Source organism: Fistularia commersonii, chromosome 5 (genome assembly GCF_037954325.1).
Source record: "Fistularia commersonii isolate RoL2024-O1a breed Wild chromosome 5, RoL_Fcom_v1.0, whole genome shotgun sequence".
Lineage (NCBI taxonomy): Eukaryota > Metazoa > Chordata > Actinopteri > Syngnathiformes > Fistulariidae > Fistularia > Fistularia commersonii.
The window spans coordinates 7,887,867-7,898,383 of NC_141288.1; positions in this window are offsets into that span (position 1 = coordinate 7,887,867).

Sequence of the window (10,517 nt, forward strand, 5' to 3'; positions counted from 1 at the left end):
CTGTCACTCTTACCCACTCCTATCCCCCTTGTGAGACAGTGAGACTCAGTGAAGTGGATGTGAAGGAGCAGCACAGATGTCCACCAATTCTTTGTCATGAGTTTGGATTGTAACACCACAGAATATGTACTGTATTTACAAAAAAACAAATGGGAACAAGTTTTGATGCCAGTGCACAGAGAGATGGCTGGGACAACATTTAATTTCCAAGTATATATAGCGTTTACAATGCAGCCTCAGGGCGGCACTGGCCCGTGTCTCTCCAAGCCTGCCTTGGGGGGGCACGGAGCAGTGTCTCCCTGTACCGGTCCCAAGCCCGGATAAATGCAGAGGGTTGCGTCAGGAAGGGCATCCGGCATAAAACTATTACCAAAACGACACATGCGAGTCAACCATAACTATATCATACCGGATCGGTCGTGAACCAGGTTAACAACGACCGCCATTGGTATTGATGACCTACAGGGTACTAATGGAAATTAGCCTACTGTGGGTCGAAGAACAAGACCAAGAACAAGAACAAAAGGATGAGTGTGTGTTCGGAAGCAGAGAGAGAGGAGGAAAGGAAAGAGCCTGGGACTGAGAGTAGGGACTTTGAATGTTGGGACTATGACAGGAAAAGGTAGAGAATTGGTCGACATGATGCGAAGGAAGGTGGATATACTGTGTGTCCAGGAAACCAGGTGGAAAGGTAGTAAGGCTAGAAGCTTAGGAGCAGGCTTTAAGTTGTACTATTATGGTACTCACAAGAAGAAAAATGGAGTAGGAGTTATCTTGAAGGAGGAGTTTGTTAGGAACGTCCTAGAGGTGAAAAGAATGTCAGATAGACCTATGAGTCTGAAATTGGAAATTGAAGGTGTGATGCTCAATGTTGTTAGTGGCTGTGCCCCGCAGGTGGGATGTGAATCTGAAGAGGAGAAGTTCTGGAATGAGTTAGATGAAGTGATGCAGAATATTCCCAGAAATGAGAGAGTGGTAATTGGTGCAGACTTCAATGGACATGTTGGTGAAGCCAATAGAGGGGATGAAGAAGTGATGGGCAGATTTGATATCCAGGATAGGAATGCAGAGGGACAGACGGTGGTAGATTTTGCAAAAAGGATGGAAATGGCTGTAGTCAACACCTTTTTCCAAAAAAAACAGGAACATAGTTTAACTTATATGAGCGGAGGTAGGAGCACGCAGGTATACTACATCTTGTATAGTTGAGGTAACCTGAAAGAGATCAGTGACTGCAAAGTAGTTGTAGGTGAGAGTGTAGCCAGACAGCATAGGATGGTGGTTTGTAGGATGACTCTGGTGACAAGGAAGATGAAGAGGACAAAGGCAGAGCAGAGGACAAAGTGGTTGCATTGTTTTCAGGGAGGAGTTGAGAAAAGGTCTGGGTGGTCAGGGTGAGCTTCCAGATGATTGGACAACTACAGCTAGTGTTATCAGGGAGACAGGTAGAAGAGTACTTGGTGTGTCATCTGGAAGGAAAGAAGATAAGGAGACTTGGTGGTGGAATGAGGAAGTGCAGGAGTATATACAGAGAAAGTGATTAGCAAAGAAGAAGTGGGATACTGAGAGGACTGAAGAGAACAGACAGGAGTTCAGGGAGATGCGGGGAAAGGTAAAACAAAGGGCGTACGATGACTAGTATGCTCGGTTGGATAGTAAGGAGGGTGAGAATGATCTATAAAGGTTGGCGAAACAGAGAGATAAAGATGGAAAGGATGTACAACAGGTCCGTGTGATTAAGGACAGAGAGGGAAATGTATTGACTGATGCTAGAAGAGTGACTGGAAGATGGAAAGAGTACTTTGAAGAGTTGATGAATGTGGAAAATGAAAGAGAGGCCAGGGTAGAAGAGGGGACTATTGTAGACCACAAAGTAGCGCAAATTAGTAAAAGTGATGTGAGGAAGGCATTGAAGAGGATGAAGAGTGGAAAAGCAGTTGGTCCTGATGATATACCTGTGGAGGTATGGAAGTGTCTAGGAGAGGCAGTGGTAGATTTTCTGACTAGATTATTCAACAGGATCTTAGAGAGTGAGAAGATGCCTGAAGAATGGAGACAAAATGTGATGGTGCCTATTTTTAAGAATAAAGGGGATGTGCAGAATTGTGGCAACTATAGAGGGATAAAGTTGAGCATGAAGTTATGGGAGAGAGTAGTGGAAACTAGACTGAGAGCAGAAGTCAGTATTTGTGAACAGTAGTATGGCTTCATGGCAAGGAAGAGTACTACAGATGCAGTATTTGCGTTGAGAATGCTAATAGAAAAGTACAGAGAAGGCCAGAGGGAGCTGCATTGCGTCTTTGTAGACCTAGAAAAAGCATATGACAGAGTGCCAAGAGAGGAGCTCCGGTATTGTATGAGGAAGTCTGGAGTGGCAGAGAAGTATGGTAGACTGGTGCAGGCATGTATGCTAGCTGTGAGACACTGGTACGGTGTGCTGTAGGGGTAACAGAGAAGTTCAAGGTGGAGGTGGGACTCCATCAGGGATCAGCTCTAAGCCCCTTCTTGTTTGCAATGGTGATGGACAGGCTGACAGATGAGGTTAGACAGGAATCTCCATTGACCATGATGTTTGCAGATGACATTGTGATCTGTAGTGAGAGCAGACAACAGGTAGAGGAAAATCTAGAGAGGTGGAGGTATGCTCTGGAAAGGAGAGGAAGACAGAATATATGTGTGTGAATGAGGGGAACTCGGGTGGAACGTTGAGGCTACAGGGAGTGGAGATCAAGAAGCTGGAGGATTTCAGGTACTTAGGGTCAACAGTCCAGAGCAATGGAGAGTGTGGAAAAGAGATGAAGAGATGGGTCCAAGCAGGTTGGAATGGGTGGAGAAAAGTGTCAGGGGTACTATGTGATAGAAGACTTTCAGCCAGAATAAAAGGAAAGGTGTACAAGACAGTGGTGAGACCAGCGATAATGTATGGACTAGAAACTGTTACAATGACCAAAAGACAGCAGGCAGAACGAGAGGTTGCAGGGATGAAGATGTTCAGGTTCTCTTTGGGAGTGACCAGAATGGATAGGATCAGGAATGAGTCCATCAGAGGAACAGCACATGGTAGATGTTTTGGAGAGAAGGTCAGAGAAGCCAGACTGAGATGGTTCGGTCATGTACAGAGGAGGGATAGAGAATATATTGGTAGATGGATGCTTAAATTGGAGCTGCCAGGCAAAAGGACTTGAGGAAGACCAAAGAGGAGATTTATGGACGTAGTGAGAGAGGATATGAAGGTAGTTGGTGTGAGAGAGGAGGATACAGAGAATAGGGTTAGATGGAGAAAGTTGACTCACTGTGGCGACCCCTGACGGGAAAAGCCAAAAGAAGAAGAAGAAGAAGAAGAAGAAGAAGAAGAAGAAGAAGAAGAAGAAGAAGAAGAAGATATAGCGTTTACACACAAACACATAATTATTACCCTCTTACCCCATCTGTGCAGTTGTTTGTTTCGTTCAACCTCAGATCCTCTACCAGAGGCCTGGGAACTTGAGGGCTCTACTCAGGATTATTTCTGTTCCAACGATTGTACTCTTCTGGATAGAGATCTAGGGTGCTCTTCCAGGTATCTACTGTAGCCATCCTCCCAGTTTGGGGATTACTGGTCGAGGTAATTTCAGCACTATTGAGAGCATTTTTACCTTTTTGCCCTACATCCTCTCCTGCTCCTCCTTGAGGAACTAGTGTTTCCCCAACTTATCATATTCTTTCCTCCTGATGTTGCTGTCACTTGGGATGAACATGGAGCTACAGCTGCCTGAAAATGAAGCCCTCTATTTTCAGTTTTGTAGTGGGGATAGCGTTAATCACATTTTCATCAGAGGGCACCAAGACCATTTGGGGCCTGTGACATTTTGATGGTTTGTCATTTAGTATCTCCGCACATTCATAGTGATGGTCTGGGGTTTTTCGTTATTGAGAATGTGCTATTTCACAATCAATGAGACAACAGTTTAACCCTTGATTAGATTCTCCCAGATGCACTAACTTGTGGTGTTCTGAAATTCTTGTTTGGGCTATCCTTGAAGACAGCCCTATGAAATTTTGAATGATTGATTTATTTTATGCTCTTAGTACTTTATAACTCAGAAAGGGCTTTTATTAGATGTGCAAATGATTTTCCAAATTGCGTTTATACTACTGTATATGTTTGTCTATGGAGATTCTCAGTCATTCTGAGTGAAGAAGTGAATACTTGTTGAAATCCTCTTGTCGTGGCAACTGGAGTTGATTTTCAGAACTGAAGAAGCCTCTCGGATGAGGTGCGAAACATTTTCAAGTGAAGAAATTAGAGTCCACTTGCTACAACAAGAAGATCTCGACAAGAATACAGTATATGTTATTTACGAATACACAGCATAACTAGATGGGTCTCAAATTCATGAAATCTGTTCATGTGATCTCAGCCTCTTTTGCCATCAGATGGTAGATCTTGAATCAGTCAAAGGGACTTAGTAGGCATCAGCTTCTGTTCCAAACTTCGATAGAATTGTCTTGTGGAAAGTAAGTGGGAGGGACACAACAGCTTACCATAATTTGTTAATTCATAGGTATACTATTTTACCTGAGTCTGCTGTACTTTTACACTCATAGTGGACTAAAGTGTTGTACTGTTGCATGAGAGTGGGGGAGTAGGGGGCGCAGAATGAGAGACTGTTTGTGTGTGGTTAATCAGATATGGGATGTTTCTTTGCTTCAAGGTGTGATTTATCCTGTACATATAACTAAAGGAATTTTCCACTCAATTGCCCGCTGCAACTCAAGCTTTGCAACATGTAATTTTGACAAACATCAGTTAATTCAACTGTTCAGATCCAAAGTTCCTGCTATAACCTGAATATCGTATGACTTCTCCCCGCATGTCCCATTTGACGATAGCTTTCAATAAATATTGAGTTGTTTTTTGTACCAATAAATGAGACCCCATTAACGATAGGGCGGCAACCTCACCTTAGTAGGGTGACATGGGTCACATTTTGTCCCTTGAATGTGATCCTAAAGCTTTTACATTTTTATCACTTCATGTTCTTAGTACTCCAAATGGTCTTATAGCCAATTAAGCCTAATTCAAGATGAAAACATTAACAATTGCTTTCATTGTCTTTCGGACCTCTGCAGAAATTTCTAGATAAAACCTGGGTCAGTTTATCCATACTATTTTCCAGAGAATCTGCTGTTCTCACTCGTCTGCTTTATCCAGGTTATCGCACACATGCCAGCACAGATCAAAAGCTGTTACTTCTCTTGGTTACAGCAGTTCTGTTTCTCATAAAGGTATGAAAAGGCTTTGTGTCATGACATCACATCACAACATATACTGTATTTTTCAAACTGTAAGTCACTTTTTTTCATGGTTTGGCTGGTCCTGCGACTTATACTCAGGCGCGACTTATATTTTAAAATATCTACAGTAATTTCACACGTTCGTTGTTTTCCTACTAACAACCACGAGAGTGCGCTCTTGGCTTCAGTACCAGTATCTGCTCCAATTACTCCTTTAAATTTTAAATTTAAACATCAACACATAAAGACAACCGAGAAAGACTGAACACAAATGCCCCCAAAGGCAAAAATGCTATTCCGCAAATTACAAGCTGCAAGTAGGGAAATATGCAGCCGAAAACGTTAATCCAGCAGCAGAAAGAAAGTTTGAGGCGAGCGAGAAACAAGTGAGGGACTGGCCAAGAGCAGAAGATACTCTTACTGCAATCTATCTGCAATGCAGAAAGCAAAAAAAAAAGAAAGATAATCATGGGCTAATAGCTACAGGAACAAGTTCACAAATGGGTGCTTGAACAACGTGCTGCTGGGAGACGCTTGTCAATGGTGCAGTTACATCTCCACGCCAAGTCGCCAAGGCGACAAATATAAATTACTTTACGGGAGGCCCTTATTGGTGTTACCGCTCAAAAAAATAAAGGGAACACTTGAACAACACAATGTAACTCCAAGTCAATCACACTTCTGTGAAATCATAGTGTCCACTCAGGAAGCAACACAGATTCATTTTGACTTGTTTTAAGGACATTACATCAAAGTTGGATCAGCCTGGAGTTTGTTTTTACACTTTAATTTTGAGTGTGATTCTTATCCAGACCTCCATGGGTTGATACAATTGATTTCCATTGATCATTTTTGTGTGATTTTGTTGTCAGCACATTCAACTGTGTAAAGAGTAAGGTATTTCATAAGAATATTTCATTCATTTAGATCTAGGATGTGTTTTTTAAGTGTTCCCTTTATTTTTTTGAGCAGTGTATAATAAACCTCTGTGATTCAGAATTTTTTTTAGGCCAGCAGAGAAGGCCTTGCAGGCCCTGATGGCCCACCATTCAAGCTGTCTGAGAATGTGTTTTGGGATGATAGAGTGAGGGGACGGGGTGGGAGGAGAGGGTGCCGTGAGATGGAGAAGATTAAGTGGAGCTGCAGTTGCTTTATTGTTATAATTGTTCTAATAAAGATCACCTCTAACCTGCAAATTGCCATCGTTGGCACTTGAACATTACACTGTAACTTGAATGGCTGCTCTTGGTCTCTGATTTTATCGAATACACCCCCCCCAAGATGCGACTTATAGTCCAGTACGACATGTTTTTTTTCTTCTTCTTCATACATTTTTTGGCTGGAGCAACATATACTCCAGAGTGACTTATAGTCCCAAAAATACGGTATTTTCTCTGAATAGCTTGAACTACTGCTGTAATTACCAGTCGAGAAGTTGCAGTTTTATTTTCTCCTACACAGTAAAAAAAAACAGCTTGTCTGTTTTTATTCAGGTGAAAATTAACAGTGTACAAATATGAAGATATTATAGATAGAATATACATAGATTGAGAATTAATTTTGGTAAAGCAAATGTACAAACATTGAGAAATTTTGAACAATGACAGTAAACAATGAAACATTTGAGGTAGACAAAGTTTTGCGGACCAATGGTTAGCACATTTTGCATAGCTTTCAGCCACAGAAAGGAAGTGACTTTTCAATGTCTCTTTTCACACAGTTTGGATGTTGATGTGCTCTACCCAACCTCCCTGGACATGCCCGCAAGAGAAATTTTTTTTTGAAATTGAAGTGATAAATAACACAAATGGCAACCAAAGAGTCAAGAACGACCTCCAAAGAAATTGAAGGTGAACTCCAAGGTCAAGGTACATCAGCGTGAGATTGCACCCTCCATCGCGGTTTGATCCAAGGTGGACGACCCCATTGTTGAAAACAAACCATTTAAAAAACAAGACTGGTATTTGCCACAATGTGTATTGACATGCTACAAAGCATCTTGAGACTGTCCTTTGGACATATGAGACAAAACTGGAGCTTTTTGGCAAGACACATAAACTCCTTGTAAACAGACGAAAAAATTAAGAATACTGAGAAAAGCACACTGTCCCTATTGTGAAACATGGAGGAGCCTCTGTAATGTTCTGGGATGCTTAGTTGCATCTGGCACAGGGTATCTGTTGAATCTGTGCAGGGTACAATGAAATCAAGACTATTGAGGAATTCCGGAGCGAAATGTGTTGCCTAGCGTCCGAAAGCTTGGTCTTAGCTGCAGATCATGGGTCTTTCATCAGATTAATGACCCAAAACACACAGCTAATAACACCCAAGAAGGGCCAAGGGCAAACAATGGACTATTCTGAAGTGGTATTCCATGAGTCCTGATCTAAATCCTATTGAACATCTGTGGAAAGAGCTGAAACATGCCACCTGGAGAAGGCCACTTCCCCTGAGTTCAAGGAGTGGCCAAAAATGCCTGTTGACATTGCAGTTGAAGAGGTCTGTTTTTCTTAGTCGGTTGAGCAACAATTCAAAAAGAATGTCTGATCTGCATTAGATAATTTTCAGTAAAAAAAAAAGTAGTATTACTTTTGTCAGTGTCATGTTATTTCATTAACCATTGTCATTATTTCTTTCATTAACAGAAGGGTACCAACAATTTTTTCCATGTGGTTATGTTCTAACAAATATTTGCTATCGTACTATCTCCTTAATACAACCATCACCATATACTTGCCTTTACTATATTGCATCTCTTTTGTCACATTTATAGGTTTTAATGTTAATTATTTTTTGTAAATTTGGTTGCCTCTTAAAAAATCTAGCAATGACAGTATTTAACAATCAGTCTATCAGGCCAACCTAGTCCCTCTGAGTTTAATTGTTCATTCATGTGTGGTGCTCCAAAAAAAAAAAAAGACCAAGATCTGAATTGCCGCATCAGTTTTTCTTGTTCATGTGAAAGATTTGGGATGGGTGTCTGGTTAGGGTTCTGTGCTTGTAGATCAAGGTCTTCCACACCAAACTCAACCAAAAATATAATAATGGGTATTGTGTTTCGCAATGGGGCATTGTCTTGGTATGCTGAAGCTTTAAAGTTTTCCTTGAGCAGAATCAACATGCTCAGCCTAATACTAATAACTTCCTTACTTCACCAAACCTTGAAGTCAGACAGGAAAACACTCACCTCACATCTGCCAAAACAAAATATAACATTCGAACCAATGGAAAAAGTGTTCCATTACTTGCGTCAGGTAATTTCTGATCTTCATAGGATTAATAACAACACTTTCTGTCTTCAAGGACATTAATCTCAAAAATTATTTTAGTGTTTAAATTTGGCCATCATAAAGACTCATGCATGAAAACACAAAAGAACTTTTGGGGGGAAGGGGATTTGGTTGTATTTATACATGTTGTGTACCTGTAGTGTCTGGGGGGTGGGGGGTTGGTGGAGGTGGAACTAGGAAGCAGTAAAACACATGTCTGAAATACAAAGATATTTCCATACATTGATACAACAAAGGACACACCTCTATGACAATTTGTCTATGCAAAACCAATAAAACTGGTGAAAAGCTTCTTCTGCATATGACTATAGTAGCCTTTTGAAACAGAGGCACAGCATGTTAAAATAATGTGATATTTATGAATGAGGTTTTCAGATTGGTTTCAAAGATTTCAAGAAGCAGTTCTATGGTCATAATACAAGTGTACTGTTTTAATAGTAAAAAGTTATACAGGTATGATAATTGATGTGCAACTGTAAAAAAGACTTCCATTATAACCTCTACTTTTCTACTTTCACTAGAAAACTGCTGTGACCTCACTGGCATGATTAATATTTTTGGGCTAGTTCAATACGGCCTCTAAGCGCCATCTGTTATGCGTATTATCCTTGATGTGTTTGTTAGGCAGAAATTACACCACTTACAATTAGGTCAATAAGTATTTGATCCCCCTGTGATTTTGCAAGGTCTCCCACTTAGAAATCATGGAGAGGTCTAAAATTCTCGTCGTTGGTGCATTTAAAAAAAAAGGACGACAACATTGTAATAACTTATAGGATGTATTGTGAGATAATGGGCAAAAACCTCCTTCAGAGGAGCATTGGAATTGGGTCGTGACTGGGTCTTCCAACATGACAATGACCGAAGCATACGGCCAAGAAAACCAAGGAGTGGCTCCGCAAGAGGCATGTCAAGGTTCTGGAGTGGCCAAGCCAGTCTCCAGACCTGAATCCAATAGAAAATCTTTGAAGGGAGCTGAAACTCCATGATGCTCAGCAACAGACTTGAAACCTGAGAGACCAAGAGAAGATCTATATGGAGGAGTAGGCCAAAATCCTTGCAGCTGTATGAGCAAGCCTGGTGAAGACCTTCAGGAACCGTTTGACCTCTGGAATTGTTAACAAAGGCTGATGTGCCAAATATCAAAATTGTTTGTCTGAAGGGATCAAATACTTATTTGACCCTGTAATTTACAAATAAAATGTTAAAAAAATAATACAATGTGATTTCCAATTCTTTTTTTTAATTTTTTGATTCTGCCTCTCAGCGGAAATGCACCAACGATGAAAATTTTAGACCCCTCCATGATTTCTAAGTGGGAGAATTGCAGAATCACAAGGGGATCAAATACTTATTGACTTGACTGTAAATCCTAACTATCGACATTTGATTTTCGACAATGGCTGCTGAACAAGAAATAGATTGTTTTGGATCAATTGCTGATACAAACTCATTTGTACAGCTAGTACAAATCTCATCCATCTAAAACTACTAGGGGGGATACGAGAACACAGACCTATGGGAACTTGTAATTCAGTTCAATTGTAATACTTCAGACCTGTGTGGAATTTTTTTCAAAGCAGTCATAGCTGATTCAGTCAGTGTAACGTTTGCATTGCTTTTGCGCATTTGAGCGGAGCGTGCATGTCTTATAACATCAAAGGGACATGGACACACACACACATACATCCACATATGCCGACATATGCATTTCTCTCAAAAAAAGAAGTATTAACTTAAGATGAGCACTGGTGAGTTCTAACGAACAATTTCATGTATAACCAGGAATTAAAACAATTGAAACTCATCTTCCCTAACCTCTACAATGATGACCAATGTTAATCATGTCACTATGGTTTATTTCCAAGTTTTCATAAGTGCTACTTTGCAGTATCGTCATGAGTACATTTGATGTTTCAATTTAAATAAAGCATTTGACTGCTTCAATGG